General features: G+C 38.0%; 1 long non-coding RNA gene across 1 annotated transcript in view; it reads left to right on the top strand.

The window, feature by feature from the left end:
- LOC138070765 (uncharacterized) overlaps window positions 1–23,961 on the top strand; it is a 172,374-nt gene that overhangs the window by 99,445 nt on the left and 48,968 nt on the right. The window contains exon 2 of the long non-coding RNA XR_011144176.1: window positions 16,313–16,390. This is a non-coding gene — a long non-coding RNA (uncharacterized lncRNA). The remainder of the gene's footprint in view (window positions 1–16,312; window positions 16,391–23,961) is intronic.

Raw genomic sequence — 23,961 nt, 5'->3', positions numbered from 1 at the left:
TTGCCTTGAGAACCCCATGAACAGTATGAAAAGGCAAAAAGATAGGACATTGAAAAAAGTATATTATAATATGTGAAACAGATTGCCAGTCCAGGTTCAATACATGAGACAGGGTGCTCAGGGCTGATGCACTGGGATGACCCTGATGGATGGGATGGGGAGGTAGGTGGGAGGGGGGTTCAGGATGGGGAACACATGTACACCCATGGCTAATTCATGTCAGTGTATGGCAAAACCCACTACAATATTGTAAAGTAATTAGCCTCCAATTAAAATAAATAAATTAAATAAATTTATATTAAAAAAAAGAAGAAAGATGAACTCCCCAGGTTGGTACTTGCCAATTACGCTAGTGGAGATCAGTGGAGAAATAACTCCAGAAAGAATGAAGAGATAGAGCCAAACCAAAAACAACACTGAGTTGTGGATGTGACTGTGATGCAAGCAAGGTGTGATGCTGTAAAGAGCAATACTGCATAGGAACCTGGAATGTTAGGTCTGTGATTCAAGGCAAATTGGAAGTGGTCAAACAGGAGATGGCAAGAGTGAATGTCAACATTTAGGAATCAGAGAACTAAAATGGACTGGAATGGGTGAATTTAACTCAGATGACCATTACATCTACTACTGTGGGCAAGAATCCCTTAGGAGAATTGGAGTAACCTTCATAGTCAACAAAATAATCTGAAATGCAGTACTTGGATGTAATATCAAAAAAGACGAAACTCTGATTGTTTCCAAGGCAAACCATTCAATATCATGGTAATCCAAGTCTATGCCCTCATCAGTAATGCAGAAGAAGCTGAAGTTGAATAATTTTATGAACCTACAAGACCTTCTAGAACTAACACCCAAAAAACATGTTCTTTTCATTACAGAGGGCTGGATTGCCAAAGTAGGAAGTCAAGAAATACCTGAAGTAACCGGAAAATTTGGCCTTGGAGTACAGAATGAAGCAGGACAAAGGCTAATAGAGTTTTGCCAAGAGAATGCAATGGTCATAGCAAACACCCTCTTCCAACAACACAAGAGAAGTCTCTACACATGGACATCACCAGATGGTCAACACCGAAATCAGATTGATGATATTCTTTGCAGCCAAAGATGGAGAAGCTCTATACAGTCAGCAAAAACAAGACCGGGAGCTGACTGTGGCTTATATCATGAACTCCTTATTGCCAAATTCAGACTTAAATTGAAGAAAGTGGGGAAAACCACTAGATCATTCAGGTATGACCTAAATCAAATCCCTTACAATTATACAGTGGAAGTGAGAAATAGATTTAAGGGACTATATCAGAAAGACAGACTGCCTGATGAACTATGGATGGAGGTTCGTGACACTGTACAGGAGACAGGGAGCAAGACCATCCCCAAGAAAAAGAAATGCCAAAAAGCAAAATGGCTGTCTGAGGAAAGAAGAGAAGTGACAAAGGAGAAAAGGAAAGATATACCCATTGGAATGCAGAGTTCCAAAGAATAGTAAGGAGAGATAGAAAGACATCCTCAGTAATCATTGCAGAGAAATAGAGAAAAACAATAGAATGGGAAGGACTAGAGATCACTTCAAGAAAATTAGAGATATCAAGGGAGCATTTCATGCAAAGATGGGCTCAATAAAGGACAGAAATGGTATGGACCTAAAAGAAGCAGAAGATCTTAAGAAGACGTGGCAAGAATACACAGAAGTAAAGTGAAGTGAAAGTCACTCAGTCGTGTCCGACTCTTTGGGACCCCATGGACTATACAGTTCATGGAATTCTCCAGGCCAGAATATTGGAGTGGGTAGCCTTTCCCTTCTCCAGGGGATCTTCCCAACCCAGGGATCAAACCCAGGTCTCTGGCATTGTGGGCAGATTCTTTACCAGCTGAGCTACAAGGGAAGCCTGAAGAACTATACAAAATCATCTTCATGATCTAGATAATCACGATGATGTGATCACTCACCTAGAGCCAGCCATCCTGGAATGTGAAGTCAAGTGGGCCTTAGGAAGCATCACTACAAACAAAGCTAGTGGAGGTGATGGAATTCCAGTTGAGCTATTTCCAATCCTAATAGAAGATGCTATGAAAGTGCTGCACTCAATAAACCAGCAAATTTGGAAAACTCAGCAGTGGCAACAGGGCTGGAAAAGGTCAGTTTTCATTCCAATCCCAAAGAAAGGCAATGCCAAAGAATGCTCAATCTACCACACAATATCACTCATTGCTAAAAATTACAAGCCAGGATTCAACAGTATGTGAACAGTGAACTTCTGGAAGTTCAAGCTGGTTTCAGAAAAGGCAGAGGAACCAGAGATCAAATTGCCAACATCTGTTGGATCATCAAAAAAGCAAGAGAGTTCCAGAAAAACATCTACTTCTGCTTTATTGACTATGCCAAAGCCTTTGGCTGTGTGGGTCACCACAAAGTGTGGAAAATTCTGAAAGAAATGGAAATACCAGACCACCTGACCTGCCTCCTGAGAAATCTGTATGCAGGTCAGGAAATGACAGTTAGAACTGAACATGAAACAACAGACTATTTCCAAATCAGGGTAGGAGTATATCAAAGCTGTATATTGTCACCCTGCTTATTTAACTTACATTTGGAGTACATCTTGAGAAACCCTGGGCTGGATGAAGCACAAGCTGGAATTAAGATTGCCAGGAGAAATTTCAATAACCTCAGACATGCAGATGACACCACCCTTATGGCAGAAAGTGAAGAAGAACTAAAGAGCCTCTTGAAAGTGAGAGAGGAGAGCGAAAAAGTTGGCTTAAAGCTCAACATTCAGAAAACTAAGATCATGGCATCCAGTCCCATCACTTCATGGCAAATAGATGGGGAAACAGTGGAAACAGCGGCTGACTTTAGTTCTGGGGGCTCCCAAACCACTACAGATCATGACTGAAGCCATGAAATTAAAAGATGCTTACTCCATGGAAGAAATGTTATGACCAACATAGACAGTATATTCAAAAGCAGAGGCATTACTTTGCCATCAAAGGTCTGTCTAGTCATAGCTATGGTTTTCCCAGTGGTCATGTATGGATGTGAGAGTTGGACTATAAAGAAAGCTGAGTGCCAAAGAGTTGATGCTTTTGAACTGTGGTATTGGCAAGGACTCTTGAGAGTCCCTTGGACTACAAGGAGATCCAATGAGTCCATCTTAAATAAATCAAGTCCTGGATATTCATTGGAGGGACTAATTTTGAAGCTGAAAGTGCAATACTTTTGGCACCTTATGTGAAGAACTGACTCATTTGAAAGACCCTGATGCTGGGAAAGATTGTGGGCAGGAGGAGAAGGGGTCGACAGAGGGTGAGATGGTTGGATGGCATCACCGACTCAATGGACATGAGATTGAGTAAACTCCAGGAGTTGGTTATGGACTGGGAGGCCTGGCATGCTGCAGTCCATGGGGTTGCAAAGAGTCAGATACAACTGAGCTATTGAACTGAACTGAACTGACGACCCCCAAATAACTCTGAAAAATTTGTGAACTTTATTGGCTTTTCCTTCCTCTGTCTCTCTTTTTTTTTTTTTTTTAAATATTTATTTACTTTGGCTGTGTTGAGTCTTCACTGCTCCACGGGGTTTTCACTACTTTTGGCCAGCAGGGGCTACTTTGTAGTTGTGGCACATGGGCTTCTCATTGCAGTGGCTTCTCTTGTTGCAGAGCATGGACTCTAGGGCAAGCGGGCCTCAGAAGCTGAGGCATTTTGGCTCAGGAACTGCAGCTCCCAGGCTCTAGATCACAGGCTTAGCAATTGTGGTGCATGAACTCGGTTGCTCTGCGGCATGTGGGATCTTCCTGTACCAGGGATTGAATCCACCTTTTCTGCATTGGCAGGTGGATTCTTTACCACTGAGCCACCTGGGAAGCCCTCATATGTGTCTTGATTGTGTCCAATTGTGAGCAATGCGGTAAAAAACCCCTTTTTCCTCTTTCTTTAAAATCTGGTTCCTCCACAGCAACTCTTCTATCTAATCCTTGCCTTTTCCCACCAATCTGGTTTCTTGCCACTTGTATACCTTCTGAGGCAGGTATTTTATCAGTGACTTTAAATATTGCTGTTTCCTAGAACAATAATTCTGTGAAGACAGACCAAAACACTGGACTAAGAAAATATTAGCTCTATTTTTGACTATATCACCATTTCATGCTGTGACATTGCCCAGTCATTTTTCTCAGAATCCCCATTTCTTTCTCTTAAAATGAGAGAGCAGGGCTATATGATCTCTGAGACCCCTGCAAGCTTCAGTGCTTCATGATTCTATCTACAAATGAGGTTTAACATTGAAAGTTTAATAAGGAGCCTCATGATTTCTAAAGTCATGTTTTCATCAGGATCCTATTTGCTAATTCATTAGTATGGATTATTCATGCATATAAATTTCTTCAGGCATATTTTTTCAGTTTGCATTAAGTCTTTATTCAGAACTTTGATCTTTTTCGAAATAACCCCCGTTAGCACAAAATCCATCCAAAGGCAGAGCCAATTTGATGATCATTTGATAACAGATATAGTTCATCTAAAAGTGTGAAGCTCATTCTCATCTTAGTATTTTCTACTTTGAGTTTCAGTTTTCATTTTAACAAATGTTTATGAAACTCACTAAGTAACTGTATCTATTGCAATCTAAAAGTTTTTGTGCAGGGTGAAACATATATTTCATTCATTAAGCAGTTAATGAACTACTGAAATGTTCAGTCAGGGATTTCCACTGTGGGAGGGGATGGACACATCAAAATCCACTACAATTTATTATTTTTCCAAATTGCCTAAGTGTAGACTTAGGGAGTGAACAACTGTAACAACCTCTAGCACAAAGATTTTGGCATGTTCTATAATAACATTTTCTAAACTATTTCATGTCATGGCACCAATGGAAAAATGATATTTGTACAGCCTACAGGATAGATAGACAAGGCAGCTCAGGATACTTAACCAGTCCAGGAGATGCAACTGCCTCAGGTGCTAATTAGTAATTATGTTATGTGCACCAACCAGTTAGTTAAACTGATGACAACTTCACACACCTGTAGACCATTTGTAATGTGCGACTCTGCCTTGTACTCCATCATCATCCACAGCTGGTTCAGTTCAGTCACTCAGTCATGTCCTACTCTTCATGACCCCATGGACTGCAGCATGCCAGGCTTCCCTGTTCATCACCAGCTCCTGGAACTTGCTCAAACTCATGTCCATTGAGTCAGTGATGCCAGCCAACCATCTCATCCACTGTTGTCCCCTTCTCCTCCTGCCTTCAATCTTTCCCAACATCAGGGTCTTTCCCAAGGAGTCAGTTCTTATCAGGTGGCCAAAGTATTGAGGTTTCAGCTTCAGCATCAGTCCTTCCAATGAATATTTAGGACTGATTTCCTTTAGGATGGACTGGTTGGATCTCCTTGGTGTCCAAGGGACTCTCAAGAGTCTTGTCCAGCACCACAGATAGTAAACCACTGTTATCTAAATATCTTAACGTTCAGTTATATGAAGATAAGAAAAGATAAATACTGGGTTATAGTTCTGGCAATAGGCTGGGTTCTGAGGATTACAAAGATGAATAGAGTGCAGCACCCACTACTGAGATTGTAGCTCACTGTCAGTGAAGATAAATCGTCATTAACACAGGGAACTCAAACCCGGGCTCTGTAACAACCTAGAGGAGTGGGAAGGGGCAGGAGATGGGAGGCTAATTCAGGAGGGAGGGGACATATGTGTACCAATGACTGATTTATGTTGATGTATGGCAGAAACCAGAACATGTCTGTCAATGCAGGAAAGATAATGAGATGCAGGTTTGATCCCTGAGTTGGGAAGAGCCCCTGGAGGAGGGCATGGCAATCCACTCCAGTATTCTTGCCTGGAGAATTCCCATGGACAGAGGAGCCTGGCGGGCTATAGTCCATAGTGTCACAAAGAGTCAGACACGACTGAAGAGACTTACCACACACATACTTATGGCAGAAACCAACACAATTTTGTAAAGCAATTATCTTTTAATTAAAAATAGTTTTTTTAAAAAACGGAAAAAAATAAACAGTCACAGGCCCCCAAAGAAATCATTATAGTATAAGTGCCATAAAACAATTATACATAAAAGTGATATGTGTAACTGGAGCATACAGAGTATATTAGTTCAGATCCTCTGAGAAGCAGACACCAAGGCATGTTGAGATATGCAGGAGATCTACCGGGGCAAGTAGGTGTATGCAGGATGACAAAGCAGGTGTAACTTATATAAAAGAGAATGGGAAGAGGGAGAAACAAAAACTGCGTAGAAAGCTTCATACTCTACTGCATTTCTAGGAAAAGTCTTGCCAGGCTGATGGGGGAAATCCTTAGGTCAAATTTATTTACTATAGGAGTCTCACCTTCCACAGAAATTTGACAGAATTTACAACCAAACATGCTCAATCATTGGTTACCTGCCTCAGGAGACCTCAGCTGAGCACAAAGATGAAATACCAAGTAATGTAAAATGGAAACAGTTTGCTATTTTTATTTTATCATAAAACTTTGGCTCCATAATCAGGAATATTGTTGTCTATTTCAGTACCTGATAGTAGCCATAGAGTGTGATATTATCTATGAGGTTTTTTTTATGTATTCCCTTTGTCATGTTTGAGGAAGTTCACTTCTATTCTTAGTATGTTGGGTATTGCTTTTTATCATAAAGATTATGGGATTTTGTCAGTTTTTTTTTTTCTGTATCAGTAGAAACGATCATTTATAGTTATTTTTCTTGGTTCTGTTAATGTGCTGTATTACCTTGATTTATAAGTTGAACCACCATTGCATCCTTGGTATACATTTCATTTTAACATGCTGCTAGATTTGGTTTGCTCGTGTTTTGTTTAGTATTTTTCATCTATATTCATAAGGGTTATTGGTCTGTAGTTTTCTTTTTCTTGTGGTATTGTCCTGGTTTTGGTGTCAGAGTATTGATGGCCTCATAGAATTATTTAGAAAGTGTTCCCTCATCTTATATTGGTAGGATTTACCCAGTGAATCCCTGGGCTTGATATGTTGGAAGGTTTACAATTACTGACTCAAAATCTCTACTTATTATAATTCTCTTCAGATTTTCTTCTTTTTTCTCTTCAGATTTTCTTCTTTTCAAAGTCAGTTTTGGTAGGCTTTGTGTTTTTGGTAATCTATCTTACCTAGGTTAAATAATTTGTTGGTATATAATTGTTTATAGTATTGTTTTATAATTCATTTTATTTTAGCAAACAATAATAACCCCACTTTCACTTTCAATTTTAGTAATTTGAGTTTTCTTTCATTCTGAGATATTCTGTCTAAATATTTGTCAATTTTGGTTTTGTTGAAAACCAACTTTTATTTTTATTAATTCTATTTTTCTATTCTCTCATTTATCTCTGATCTTTATTATTTCTTCTCTTCTGCTAGTTTTAGACTTCGTGTTTTTTTTTTTTCCTAGTTCCTAATGTTTGCTTATGGATTTGATACTTTGCTTAATTTTAAGAGGGGCTTTCACAGCTGTATAGTTCTCTCTGCGCAGTGCTATGATGGAGAGTTTTTGTTCTCTTTGAAGTATTTTCTACTTTCTCTTGTGATCACCTCTTTGACTCATTGAATGTTTAAGACTGTTGTTAAATCCCCACATGATTGTGAATTTTCCAGTTTCCCTATTTTCATTCCATTTGCCTGGAGAAGATACTTTGTATGATTTTAAATTTTAAGATTTGCATAGACTTAATTTGGAGAGGGAAATGGCAACCCACTCCAGTATTCTTGCCTGAAAAATCCCATGGACAGAGGAGCCTGGTAGGTTACAGTCCATGGGGTCACGAAGAGTCGGACACAACTGAAGCTGCTTAGCAGCAGCAGACTCAAGTAGTAGGGCTTTTCAGGTGGTGGTAGTGGTGAAGAACCTGCCTGACAATGCAGGAGACATAAGAGATGCAGGTTTGATCCTTGGGTTCAGAAGATCCCCTGGAGGAGGAAATGGCAGCCTACTCCAGTATTCTTGCTTGGAGAATCCCATGGACAGAGGAGCCTGATGGGCTATGGTCCATTTGCCTGAAGAAGATATTTTGTTTGATTTACAAATTTTAAAATCTGTATAGACTTAAACAGTGGCCTAACATATAGTCTATACTGGAAATGTACTATGTGAACTTGAAAAAAATGTATATTCTGCTGTTGTTGAAGTCTTCTATTGATGGCTGTTAGGGCTCTTTGGTATATGGTATTGTTCAATCTAGTATGCCCTCACTGATAATATATAGATTTTCTGTTTATTATTGGAAAAATTCTTATTATTAATTATAGAATATCTATGTCCCCATTTAATTCCATCAGTTTTTGCTCCATATGTTTTGGGGCTCTGTTGTTAAATGTGTATGTGTTTGTAATCATATCTTCTTGGTTGATTAAAATGTTTATAAATATATAATGTCCTTCTTTAACTCTTATAACAACTTTTGACCTAAAGTTTATTTTGTCTTATATTAGTATACCCACTCCAGATTTCATAGGTTATTATTTGCATGGAATGTCTTTACCATTCTATAATTTTCAACAAATTTGTGTCATTGGATGTAAAGTGAGCTTCCTATATAGTTGGGTCATGCTTTCTAATTTGTTCTGCCAGTCTCTCTCATTATTTTTTAATTGAAGTATAGTTGAGGTACAGTGTTGTGTTAGTTTCTGGTGTACAGCAAATGATTCAGTTACATGTATATATGTATATGTATATATATATACACACACACACAAATATATTATATATATATATATATCATATCCTTTTCTAGTATAGGTTATTAACAAGATATTGAATACAGTTTCCTGTGCTATACAGTAGGACATTGTTGTTTATCAATTTTATATATAGTAGTATGTATCTATTAATCCTAAACTCCAAATGTATCCCTTCCCCCCTTTCCTGCAATTCAGGAAAACTGCCTGCAATACAGGAGACCCTGGTTCGATTCCTGGGTTGGGAGGATACCCTGGAGGAGGGAACAGCTACTGACTCCAGTATTCTGGCCAGGAGTCCATGGGATGGCAAAGAGTCAGACACGACTGAGTGACTTTCACTTTAACAATTCCCCTTTCCTATTTGGTAACCATAACTTTGTTTTCTGTATCTTTGACTCTATTTCTACTTTGGAAATAAGTTCATTTGTATCATTTTTTTTGATTCCACATATAAGTGATATCATATGATAATTTGTCTTTGTCTGACTTCACTTAGTATGATAATTTCTAGGTCCATCCACATTGCTGCAAATGGCATCATTTCATTTTTTTTTTCTTGTGGCTGAGTAATAGTCCATTGCGTATATATACCACATGTTTACACATTCATCTGTTGATGGACATGTAGGTGGTTTCCATGTCCATTGGGGTGCATACATCTTTTTGAATTAGAGTTTTTCCAGCTATATGCCCAGGAATGAGATTGCTGGATTATATGGGAGCTCTATTTTTACCTTTTTAAGGAATCTCTATACTGTTCTTCCTAGTGGCTTCCTCAATTTACATTCCCACCAGCACTGTAGGAGTGTTCCCTTTCCTCCATGCTCTCTCAAGAATTTACTATTTGTAGACTTTGATCATGGTCATTCTGACAAGAGTGAGGTGATACCTCATTGCAGCTTTGATTTGCATCTGTCTAATAATTAGTGATGTTGAGCATTTTTTTCATGTGCCTGTTGACCTTCTGTGTGTCTTCTTTGGAGAAATGGCTATTTTTGTCTTCTGCCCATTTTGATTGGATTATCTTTTTGTGATATTGAGCTGTATGAGCTGTTTATATATTTTGGAAATTAATCATTTGTCAATTGCATCATTTGAAAATATTTTCTCAAAGTCTGTAGGTTGTCTTTCTGTTTATGGTTTCCTTTGCTATGCAAAGCTTATAAGTTTGATTAGAACTGTTTGTTTACTTTTTATTTTATTTTTATGGCCTTGGGAGACTGAACTGAGAAAATATTGCTGTGATTTATGTTAGAAAATGTTTTGCCTATACTCTCTTCTAGGAGTTACATGGTGTAAGTCTTTAAGCCATTTTCAGTTTATTTTCGTGTATGGTGTGAGGGTGTGTTCTAACTTCATTGATTTACATGTGGCTCTCCAGCTTTCCCAACACCACTTGTTAAAGAGACTGTCTTTTCTTCATTGTATATTTTTTCCTCATTGTTAAAGATTAATTGACTATGGGTGTGTGGGTAATATCTTCCACTTTTAGTTGGAGAACTTGATCCATGTTTATTTCAGGTAATTACAGATAAGGAGTGAGTTACTTCTGCCATTTTGCTATTTGTTTTTTACATGTCTGTGTCCTTTTGCTCCCTCAATTCCTCCATTTCAATTTGATATTTTCTTGTGTACTTTTTTAATTTTTTTTACTTCCTTTACTATACTTTTGAGTTATTTTCTTAGTGTTTGCCCAGGAGATTACAAGTAACATCTTAAATGTAAAACAGCCTAGACCGTGCTAATACCAACTTAATAAAGTGAAAGTTTCTCAGTTATGTCTGACTCTCTGTGACCCCATGGACTATACAGTCCATGAAATTCTCCAGGCCAGAATACTAGAGTGGGTAGCCTTTCCCTTCTTCAGGGGATCTTCCCAACCCAGGGATTGAACCTAGGTCTCCAGCATTGCAGGTGGATTCTTTACCAGCTGAGCCACAAGGGAAGCCCTTGTGTACACAAATATCTGCTACTGTATATCTACATTCACCACTTCTTTATGTGGTTATTGTCATAGATTGCATCTTCTTATACATTGTATACCCATCAACTTAGACTTATAATTATTGCTTTAATAAATTATCTTTTAAATCAAATAGTAAAAAATAATTTATAAAGAAAAACATATTTACCTTTATATAAAAATATGTTTACCTATGTAGTTATCTTCCTTGGTGTTATTTCTTAATATAGAATTGAGTTACTGTCTAGAGTCCTTTTAGTTTAGGCTGAATGACTGCCTTTAGATCTGATAAAGAGAAACTCTCTTTCCTAGCAGTGTCTTAATTTCTCCTTCAGTTTTGAAGGATAGTTTTTCTAGTTCTGGAATTTGTAATATATCTTTCAGTACATTGAATTCGAATCCCATTTCCTTCTTGCCTCCATGGTTTCTGATAAGAAATATACTATTAATCTTATTGTGATTGTTTGTTTAATGACTTACATATACTAAATTCTGTAATGTCTGTATTATTTTTCAAGTGTGGCCACTTAAATCTCTGCTCTGTTAGTTCAACTGTCAACTAATAATTGTACTGAAGTTTCTTTAAACACCTATAACTAAAATACTCTTCCAGTATTTTTTCCAGGGACTGTCTCTGTGTGTTGAGGCATGGCTTTAACACATAGCTATGCACTGTACACATAGTTTAGTTTCTATTCCTCCCGTAGTGCTTCACTGTAGTGCTTCAGGTCAGCAGGAGGTAAAAGCATAAAGCCTTCTCATGTCTTTCCTGAACATTTGCACAACACTGAGCATGTGTGTGGCCTTCTAGATTCCCAGAAATATATTTAATGTTTCCAAAGCCCTGTGAACATCTCTTTCCCCACCCTTTCCTACCAAGGTGTTTTGTTATTGTTTTGACTGGTGGAAACTTTATCATCTCAGGCAGAAGCAACCTAAGGCATGAGTCTGTAAATGTATACCTACTGCAGCCTTAGCATGAGCCTTCTTAGTGCAGCTTTAGCACTAGGCCAGTTCCCAGTTAAGTGGAATAAAGACAATCTTTGGAGCAGGCCTTCCAATGAATCACCATACAGGTCAGAGCCAATAATTACAGTTGACATTTGAACAGTGTGGGGGTTAGAGATGCCAACTTTCAGTGCAGTGCAAATTCATGTATAACTTATAGCTGGCATTCCATATCTGTGGTCCTTCCATATCAATGGTTCAGCATTCACAGATTCTAGCAAGTGTGGATCATGGAGTACTGTAGTACTTACTATTGAAAAAATTCCACATATAAGTCAACCAGCATACTTCAAACCCATATTGTTGAAGTTGTCGTTAATTCACTCAGTCATGTATGACTCTCTGTGACCCCATGGACTGCAGCACGCAAGCTTCCACATTCTTCACCATCTTCTGGAGTTTGCTTAAACTCATGTCCCTTGAGTTGGTGATACCATCCAATCATCTCATCCTCTGTCGTCCCCTACTCATCTGATCTTCAATCTTTCCCAGCATCAGGGTCTTTTCCAATGAGTTGGTTCTTCACATCAGGTGGCCAGAGTATTAGATCTTCAACTTCAGTATCAGTCCTTCCAATGAATATTCAGGGTTATTTTCTTTTAGGATTGACTGGTTTGATCTTGCAGCCCAAGCGACTCTCAAGAGTCTTTCCCAGCACTACAGTTGGAAGGGATCAATTATTTGGTGCTCAGCCTTTTTAACTGTCCAGCTCTCACATCCATACATGAGTACTGGAAAAACAATAGCTTTGACTATATGGACCTTTGCTGGCAAAATGATGTCAATGCCTTTTAATACACTGTCTAGGTTTGTCATAGTTTTTCTTCCAAGGAGCAAGAATCTTTAATTTCATGGTAGCACTCATCATCTGCAGTGATTTTGGAGCCCAAGAAAATAAAGTCTGCCACTGTTTCCATTTTCCCCCATCTATTTGCCATGAAGTGATATGACCAGATGCTATGATCTTCATTTTTTGAATGTTGAGTTTTAAGCCAGCTTTTTCACTCTTCTCTTTCACCATCATCAAGAAGCTCTTTAATTCCTCTTCACTTTCTGTCATTAGGGTGGTGTCATCTGCATATCTGAGGTTATTGATATTTTTCCCAGCAATCTTGATTCCATCTTGGGATTTTTCCAGCCCCACATTTTGCTAGATGCACTCTGCATATAAGTTAAATAATCAGAGTGACAGTATACAGCCTTGACGTACTCCTTTCCCAGTTTGGAAACAGTCTGTTGGTCCATGTCCCTTTCTAACTATTCCTTTTTGATCTGCATACAGGTTTCTCAAGAGAGAGGTGAGGTGGTCTGGTATTACCATTTCTTGTTTTTAAATATAAATTTATTTGTTTTAATTGGAGGTTAATTACTTTACAATATTGCATTGGTTTTGCCATACATCAACATGAATCCACCACAGGTATACACATGTTCCCCATCCTGAACCACCCTCCCTCCTCCCTCCCTGTACCATCCTTCTGGGTCATCCCAGTGCACCAGCGCCAAGCATCCAGTATCATGCATCGAACCTGGACTGGTGATTCATTTCTTATATGATATTATACATGTTTCAATGCCATTCTCCCAAATCATCCCACCCTCTCCCTCTCCCACAGAGTCCAAAAGACTGTTCTATACATCTGTGTCTCTTTTGCTGTCTCGCATACAGGGTTATCGTTACCATCTTTCTAAATTCCATATATATGTGTTAGTATACTGTATTGGTGTTTTTACTTCTGGCTTACTTCACTCTGTATAATAGGCTCCAGTTTCTTTAATAATTTTCTACAGTTGTGATCCACACAATCAAAAGCTTTAGCGTATTCAGTGATGCAGAAGTAGATGCATTTTTGGAGTTCTCTTGCTTTTTCTGTGATCCAGTGGATGTTGGCAATTTGATCTCTGGTTCCTCTGCCTTTTCTAAATCCAACTTGTACATCTGGAAGTTCTCGGTTCACATACTGTTGAAGCCTAGCTTGAGCATTAACTTTCTAGCATGTGAAATGAGTGCAATTGTACAGTAATTTGAACATTCTTTGACATTGCCTTTCTTTGGGTTTGGAATAAAAACTGACCTTTTCCATTCTGCAGCCACTGCTGAGATTTTCCAAATTCGTGTCATTAAAGGGGCAGCTGTAATTATGAGTATCATAAATGAAGTCTCTTCTGCTCCTTCCAGTACTGGGCACTACTATCTAGAAAGCGCTCTGTTATTTTCATGGCTATTGCTGATAGAGGGAACAGAAGATTAAACTGGAGTAAGTTAAAGTGCCAAAGATTTCACTGCTCCCTTACCAATAATCAGCATTGTTCCTCCAGCTTTACTGAGAAATGATTGGCAAGTGAAAATTTTATGTACTTAAAGTATATAGTGTGCTATTTTCTTAAGTAAATACATTGTGAAATATTTGCCAAAACCAAGAAAAGTGACAAATCTATCATCTCACAGTTACCTATTTATTTGTAGTGAGAATACTTGAGATCTACCCTCTTAGCAGTTTTCAAATACATTGTTAACTAGAGTCATCATGCTATACATTAGGTCTCCAAAACTTACTCATTTTAGAACTGAAACTTTGTACCCTTTTGACCTACATCTCCTCTTTTGCCCAAAACTTCCTTTCTAGTTCCTAGCAGTCACCATTCTTCTCTGCTTCTATGAGTTCAACTTTTTAATATTCCACATGGAAATGAAGTGATATAGTATTCGTCTTTCTGTGTCTGTCTTTTTCCACTTAACATAATATCTTCTAGGTTCATCCATGTTGCCACAAATGGCAGGATTTCCTTCATTTTAAAGGTTGAATAATATTCTATTGCATATGTATGTGTACCACAACTTCTTCATCTATTGATGGACACTTAGGTTGTTTCCATATTTTAGTGATGGTGCATAATATGAACATGGGAGTACAGATATCTCTTTGAGATCCTGATTTCATTTCCTTTGAATATATACCCAGAAGTGGGATTGCTGGTTCATATGGTAATTTTTTTAAGACTACGTATACTGTATTCTTTATCTGACTCTGCCACTTTATGTAAAAATCTGTTAAAATTACCTGTTTGTTCTTGTACAGTTGTCTTAAATTTTTCACTTATCAACATTGTGATGGTTTCTGTCACTTCATATTGTAATGATGATAATTTCTTAATTAACCTAAGTTGAATCCAGCTCCACTGTATTATTTTCTTTAGATTCAGGTTTCATTTCAGAATTTTATGTTTGATCTCTTCTTGGTTTGTTTTATTATTGTCTGTTGGCGTTTTTAAAAACAATTTCATTTATTTATTATTATTTTTTATTACTTTACAATATTGTATTGGTTTTGCCATACATCAACATGAATCCACCACGGGTGTACACGTGTTCCCCATCCTGAACCCCACTCCCACCTCCTTCCCCATACCATCCCTCTGAGTCATCTCAGTACACCAGCCCCAAGCATCCTGTATCCTGCATCAAACCTAGACTGGTGATTCATTTCATATGATATTATACATGTTTCGATGCCATTCTCCCAAATCACCCCTCTCCCACAGAGTCCAAAAGACTGTTTTATATGGATTGGAAGAATCAATAGAGTGAAAATGAGTATACTACCCAAAGCAATCTATAGAGTCAATGTAATCCCTATCAAGCTACCAAAGGTATTTTTCACAGAGCTAGAACAAATAATCTCACAATTTGTATGAAAATACAAAAAACCTCGAATAACCAAAGCAATTTTGAGAAAGAAGAATGGAACTGGAGGAATCAACTTGCCTGGTTTCAGGCTCTACTACAAAGCAACAGTCATCAAGACAGTATGGTACTGGCACAAAGACAGAAACATAGATCAATGGAACAAAATAGAAAGCCCAGAGATAAATCCATGCACCTATGGACATCTGATCTTTGACAAAGGAGGCAAGAATATACAATGGATTAAAGACAATCTCTTTAACAAGTGGTGCTGGGAAAACTGGTCAACCAATTGTAAAAGAATGAAACTAGAACACTTTCTAACACCATTCACAAAAATAAACTCAAAATGGATTAAAGATCTAAACATAAGATCAGAATCTATAAAGCTGTCTGTTTGCTTTTTAAAGCACATCAATATTCAAGTATTAACTGTATGTCAGAAACAGTATGGAACTCCTTTTGGCAAATATTTATTTAAAGCTTAACTTTAGTGTGATACTTTATCCACCTTAATTTTTTTCTGATGTACCATTTTCCTCTTAATATCCATGAAAATGTTATTGTCTGTTGAATAAGGGTACTGCAGTTGTGTGTTGATGCTTCAGGGTGTGGGGATCCATTAGCCTCTTACCCATGGAAGTTCAGTAGCGACTTTGTTGCATATCTAGGTCAGTCTTGACCCACAGGTGAGAGCTATGCTTTTTTGACTAAATTGCTTTGTGTGTCCCCAGGGAGTTTAAGTAGTCTATATATGAGTGGTGTGCTTCATGAGGGCGTGACAAGGAAGAAGACAGATTTCAGCGAGATAGTCTTGCTCTTATAGCTATAGATTGACTATTAAATACATTTTAATATCAGCACAACGAGAATCTGGACCATCAGCTAGTTTTGTTACCGAGTCCAAGCTCACTCTGCTTGCCACACGACAGGGCATTGAATCCCAGAGACGAGCTGTTGAGACAAGGAAGAGACTTTATCTGGAAAGCAGCCGACCGAGAAGATGGAAGGTCAGTGCCTCAAAATAACCATCTTACAGGGTCTGGATGCCAGGTTCTTTTATAGATCAGAGATGGGGGAAGGTGAGGAAGCAAAGTAAAAAGACTGTTAGTCTTGCAAACATCTTTCAGAATGGCAAGCTTCAGTCAGGGGATGTGTTAATTTCTCCTTTCTGCCATCTGCAGGTAGACAGGGTTCTGAACAAAGGCACTTTAGTTTATAGGCAAGCACAGGGCCAGGGTTCTCCAGCCAAGCCATTAAGTATGATCATAATAACAGAAGCAAGTCAAAGAAACCATTTCCAACATGGAGTCAGGATTGGCTTCCTCCCTGAAACAGTGTAACTATTAAAACCTAGTGTTGTTGAGCATATTTAGGGGGGTTAGCTTTTGTTCTTGGAGAAGGCAATGGCACCCCACTCCAGTACTCTTGCCTGGAAAATCCCATGGATGGAGGAGCCTGGTTGGACATGCCTCAGTGACTTCACTTTCACTTTTCAATTTCATGCATTGGAGAAAGAAATGGCAACCCACTCCAGTGTTCTTGCCTGGAGAATCCCAGGGACGGGGGAGCTTGGTGGGCTGCTGTCTATGGGGTTGCACAGAGTCGGACACAACTCAAGTGACTTAGCAGTATACTGTTGTTCATAATTGGAACAATTTATATTTCCAGCAAAGGTATATGAGGGTTCCTTTTTCTCCATCCTTACCAATATTTATCTCTTTCCTTTGATAATACATCCTAACAGGTGTGACGTGATATTCCATTGTAGTTTTGATTTACAGTTCCCTGGATAACAGAGGATGAAATGGCTGGATGGCATCACCGACTCGATGGACATGAGTTTGAGTGAATTCTGGGAGTCGATGATGGACAGGGAGGCCTGGCGTGCTGTGATTGATGGGGTCACAAAGAGTCGGACACTACTGAGTGACTGAACTGAACTGAATGATTAGTGATGAGCACATTTTCAAGTACTTCTTGGCCATTTGTAGATCCTTTTTTTGGGGAAAAATGTCTATTCAGTTCCTCTGCCCATTTCTCAGTCTCACTGTTCAGTTTGCTATGGAGCAGCATGGATTTGTGCATGCATGTGTGTGTGTATGTGTGTGCGCATGCACCACACACGAGCATGCATGGAGAGATGATGACTCCAGAGTTCAGAGTGCTGGCAATTCAGGTGCTTGGGGCTCAGGTCCTCTCACTGCAGCATTACTACAGGTATGCAAGGCACAGTCCATTGTGGACTGGTAACAGAGTGAAGGTCCAGAGTGTGGCCATTCACGGAACAACAGTGGCTTCAAGGTTGGGATACAGGTGGCTCTGGCACCTGTGGCTCAGACATCCTGAGCGCAAGTGATTTTAGAGCAGCCTTAGAGATGGCATCTAGTGAACAGGCACATTGAGGAGTGACCTGTGTTCTGGACACATGGCATAGACACATGGCATGGGCACATCTGCTGTGGCAACGGTTCCTGTGCCAATGTATGGACACTCATAGAACCAGGTTGTCCACACATATATATTATTAGAAATCTTTTCCAATTTTCTATTTGCTTACTCAATTGTGGTAGTTTGCATCTTTTTAGGAATTTGTCCATTTCATTTATGTTCTCATTTTTTGGTACAAAAATATTCTTAATATTCACTTATATAAAATATATTTTATATATTTATATATTTTTTGCAATTGTAAAGGAAAACATTGGAATAAATGTGAATAGGTATATATATATATACACACACATGCATACGCACACACACACATACATATATACATATATGTATATATATATACACCCACACACAGGGTGAATATATATGGATATATATGTATGTATGTGAGTATATGTAGATATACACTTACTTGAGTGTTTTCTCTTATACTTTCTCAAATGTATTAATACCATACTACGCTGTGCCTCTATACTTTTTCTCTTGCTATTCCTCATCTACCTGTAATCACGTAGGCCTGGATAATGTGTCTTTATCTCTGACAGTGTAGTATGAGCATCACCACATCTAAGAAGCATCCTTATACACATTTAGGCAGGTTTAATATAATCATCTCTGCTCCCTTACCATACCTGTCCTTTCACGTATATCTTGTCTTAAAATAAACTGTTGCATATGAATAACTTTCCCAATTGACTACGATTTTGGAACAAGGACTAATTTTTCTTTTAATTCTAGTGGCTAGAAGGGTGGTGAGCACATAGTTTGTTATCAGTAACTACTAAACTGAACTGAACTGATTTAAATCAATGTGAAGGATACACAGATGCTAGCAAATCTAGAAACTGTGGAAATCACTTTTCATTGTGAATAACGTCTGATTATGTGCAAATAATAATGAAACCATCAACAGTAACAATGGCCTCCTTTTATTGAGTGGCTAAAATGGGCCAGGTGTGGAATATAAGCTTTATGTCTTTTCTCATTTCATTTCACAACAATTACAAGAAATGCCAGCATTTTTATCTTTTTGATTTGGAACCAAGGACATCTAAATATGAGATTTAAGCAGCATGCATTTTATACTTACTAATATGACTTTCATTTGTTTTTTCTCATTTCTATTCATATTATGCTTTGGATAAACTCTCTAAGCATATGTCCTTCCAAATGCTTTCATAAATCTTCTATAGTTGCTGTCCTTTACAGCTTTAATGTGGTAGGTAGATTTTTCTCTCTTTAATTAGTAGAAGTTAAAGAGGAAAAAATGTTTATATTTGCATGTTTTAGACAGGCAATATATTTTATCAGAATTTTCTTAGAGTTAAGTGGTAGAAGATGCAATTTCCCTCATTTTAAAGTGGAAAATATTTTTGCTATGAATGCTAATGTGCTTTGGAAGGGGAAAAAAAAACCTACCCTTTGACTAATAAATAGAAGAATGTCCTAGTCTCTGTTCTTTTCTTCACCAATTTATTATCTTAGGAGTTGCTTCTCTTTTCTGGCCTCAATTTTCTCAGATTGTTAATGAAGGCGTTGAACTATATTATCTAATAATTACTTCAATTGTTTCAGTTCTAATATTTTATGAATATGTAACCTACAATAGTCGTATCTGTTGAATAAATAAATTTGTTGGTGTTCAGTCACTAAATCACGTCTGACTCTTTGTGACCACTTGGACAGCAGCGTGCCAGGCTTCCCTGTCCTTCACTATCGCCCGGAGTGTACTCAAACTCATGTCCATGAGTCAGTAATGCTATTCATCCATCTCATCCTCTGTCATCCCCTTCTCCTCCTGCTTTCAATCTTTCCCAGCATCAAGGTCTTTTCCAATCAGTTGGCTCTTCGCATCAGGTGACCAAAGTATTGAAACTTCAGCTTTAGCATCAGTCCTTCCAATGAATATTCAGGGTTTATTTCCTTTAGGATTGAGTGGTTTGATCTCCTTTCTGTCCAAGGCACTCTCAAGAGTCTTGTACAGAACCACAATTTGAAAGCATCAATTCTTTGGTGCTCAGTCTCTTTATGGTCCAACTCTCACATCTGTGCATGACTACTAGAAAAACCATAGCTTTCACTATATTGATCTTTGTCGGCAAAGTAATGTCTCTGCTTTTTAATACTTTGTCTAGGTTTGTCATAGCTTTCCTTCCAAGGGACAAGTGTCTTAATTTCATGGCTGCAGTCACCATCCGGAGTGATTTTGGCACCCAAGAAAATAAAATCTGCCACTGCTTCCACTTTTTCCTCTTCTATTTGCCACAAGTGATGGGACCAGATGCCTTGATCTTGGGTGTTTGAATGTTGAGTTTTAATATGTGACTTTAAGTTTATCATCAACTACACTGTTTGTTTACGTTTTAAAGATTTCATGAATCTCCCTTCTCTTTCTCTTCTGTTCTTTTTGACGTCAGGCCTAAACAATTGCAGTGACCGCTCAAATACTGTCTCAGACTTTTCTCTCATGGTCCTCCAAATACTTTTGCATGTATTATATAATAATACCGTTATCATGACAAAAATTTCTCAGAAGAAACCTATACAATCCAAGTAAAGTTCCAAATTATTCACAGACTAAGGCTTTTTATGATCTAGCTTCAAACTATGTTTCTACACTCATCTTTTTCCATGATTCACATGTGTGTGTTCCAAATTCCATCAGTGGAACATTGTTTACCATTCCTTATAAGTGTCATAAATTTTATGCCCTGTAATTTTTACATATTAATCTTAGTTCCCATGATGTACTGTCCATGCTTTCTCTGTCTCTCTTCCCCACCCATCTTGTTAAGCCCAAAGTGACAATGAGTACTTCAACTTATGTCAGCTGCCCACGTCTACAACAATGTATTATGGCCAGAAGCATGGTGACAAAATCAAATATATGGTTTCTAAAAGTTCTGCCCTATTTTTCAAGTAGGCAATTCCAAGAACAGATGAGCTGGACACCAAATGAAATCATTGTAGTCATGATTTCAAAATATGACTGATCATTATAATAAGATAAAAATTATTTTAAATGTACTGTTCCAAGTCCTAAGCTTTTGGAGATTTTACAAGGCGATAAATAAATAATACCCTCTGCTTAACCAAGTTCTGAGCCAGTTAAGAGGCAAGACAAAGAATCTACATATAGACACCAAAATATCACCTTATTATTAACAAAGCTATTATTAGATAATTCAGCTTATTTCTGAAAACAATCAGACTTCTTAATACTGAATTCCACAGATAGGCAGAGTTGTCTACCTAGTCATTGACAATAGTACTAAAAAGTACTATGGTTGCAGAGCTTGGAGACTGTGAGATCCCAGGAAATACTAGGAAATGTTTGAATGCTGAGGGAGCCAATCAAGTAGAGAGGATTGAAAATGCAGGTGAAAGAGTAGATACTTGAAGGAACAAAGTCCTTTAAGGGTAAAGAGAGATGGAATGCAGACAACTCTTAGAGAAGTTGATGTCCAGTGGGAGGTGTGTGTGTGTGCATGGGCATGGGCACACACATATCAGTCAGGATTCAACCACAGAAACAGAACTTGTAGGATTGGATATGTAGGTAGATAGAACATAGACACACGCATGCACACACACACATGCACACACATACATGGACTTGGCTTATATAATTGTGAGCAATGACCCAGTTAGAATTTTTTCTCTCTCAAGGAAGCCTCAGCCCTGCTTTTCAAGCCTTACAAATTATGTCGTCAATCCCACCAAAGTCATCCTCCAGAATAATCTTCCTTAAAACACTTCCCAGCAACACCTAGGGTAGTGTTTGATTGAATACCTGGGGACTGTAGCTTAGCCAAGATGACTCACTAAAAAGAACATTAGAGCACTTGAAAAATCATTCCTTTAAATTTATTGCCTTTGTAATCCTTAACTATTTGAACAATCTACAATCCCACTATCCTTGTCATCTATTATATCATGAGAGTTGTAGCAGTTGACGTTTCAGCCCATAGATTTAGCAATTAGAAGATTTCATTAAGGTTTCTGGAGAGTTATCTGGCTAAATACCTGTACCTTATCTTTTTTTTTTTTTAAATTTTATTTTTACTTTATTTTACTTTACAATACTGTATTGGTTTTGCCATACATTGACATGAATCTGCCACGGGTGTACATGAGTTCCCAATCCTGAACCCCCCTCCCACCTCCCACCCCATATCATCTCTCTGGATTATCCTCGTGCACCAGCCCCAAGAATCCTGTATCCTGTATCGAACACAGACTGGTGATTCGTTTCTTACATGATAGTATACATGTTTCAATGCCATTCTCCCAAATCATCCCACCGTCTCCCTCTCCCTCAGAGTCCAAAAGTCCATTCTATACATCTGTGTCTCTTTTGCATAGAGATGTAATTGATGCACAACATCATATAGGTTTAATGTGCAACATGATGATTTGATATACATGTATACAGATCGTCCTCAATTTATATCCCAATAAACCCATCTTAAGTTGAAAAATATTGTTAAATCAAAAATGCATTTAATACACCTAACTTATGGAACATCGTAGCTTAGCCTTTTGTTGTTCAGTCGCTCAGTCATTTCCGACCGTTTGCAACCCCATGGACTGCAGCACACAGGTTTCCCTGTCCTTCACCATCTCCTGGAGCTTGTTCAAACTTGTGTCCATTGAGCCAGTGATGCCATCCAACCATCTCATCCTCTGTCATCCCTTTCTCCTCCTACGTTCAATCTTTCCCAGCATCAGGGTCTTTTCTAATGAGTTGGCATGCTCAGAACACTTCTCTTAGCCACCAGTGTGGCAAAATCATCTAACATAAATCCTATTTTATAAGAAAGTATTGAATATCTCATGTAATTTATTGAATACTGTAATTAAACTGAAAAATAGAATACTTTTCTGGAGACAGAATGGTGGTAAGTGTGTGGGTTGTTTATCCTCCTGATTGCATGGCCCAGCCATGGGAGAGAGAATAGGACTGCATATCACTAGCTGAAAGAAGATCAGACATTGAAATACAGTTTCTACTATATGCATATGGCTCTTCCACTACCATAAAGTCAAAATATCATTAAATCAAATCGTCATAAGTTGGAGGCTGCCTGTATTGTGAAGGGATTACCACAATAATGTTAATTATTGCATGTATTATCTCACATCTCACATATGTGAGATGTCTATGTGGTAAGAACTTTTAAGATTTACTCTTCTAGTAACTTTCAAGTGTACAGTACAGCACTGACTATAGTCACCATGCTGTATATCAGATCCCCAGAACTTACTCATCATATAATTGAAATTTTGTTCCCTTTGACCACTTTAACCCAATATCTAAATTCTACCACCCCCAGAAACAGCAAGTCTACTCTCTGTTTCTATAAGTGTCTTTTTAATTCCACATATAATTGATATCATACAGTGTTTATCTTTCTCTGTCTGGCTTATTTCACTTATCATAGTGCCCTTAAACTTCATCCATATTGTCACAAAATGGCAAGATTTCCTTTGTTTTTGTGGCTGAATGATAGTGAATTGTGTGTATACATATATACACATGCATACATATACATACAGCACCTTCTCTATCCATTCATCCACTGACAGACACTTGTTTTCAGTTTTGGTTACTGTGAAGAATGCTGCAATAAGCTTAGCAATGTATATGTCTTTGATATAGTAATTTCATTTTCTTCAGATACACACACACACACACACACACACACACTCACACACACACTCTTATATACCCAGAAGTGATGTTTCTAGATCATATGATAGCCTTGTTTTAATTTTTTGAGGAACTTCCATATGTTTTCCATAATGGCTGTGCCAATTTACATTTCTATTAACAATACACGTGTTCCCTTTTCTACACATCCTGACTAGCACTTGTCTTTCTTTTTTAAGGTAATACCTCACTGATTTTTTTTTAATTGAAATACAGCTGATGTATAGTATTATAATTTACAGGTGTAGGGTCAGAATGTTGAAATGACTTGTTCAAAGTCAATGCTTTGAAGTCAAATTCACCCTTGATTCTCAATCCAATTGTCTTCCCCTACATAAGTTTTAAGCTATGCTTTGTGGAGCTTTAGAGATCTTAGTAGCCACCAAGGAAAAGGGATATTGGTAAAGATAGAAG

The sequence above is a fragment of the Capricornis sumatraensis genome, chromosome X (assembly GCF_032405125.1).
Source record: "Capricornis sumatraensis isolate serow.1 chromosome X, serow.2, whole genome shotgun sequence".
NCBI lineage: Eukaryota > Metazoa > Chordata > Mammalia > Artiodactyla > Bovidae > Capricornis > Capricornis sumatraensis.
This window is presented reverse-complemented; position numbering and strand designations above follow the sequence as displayed.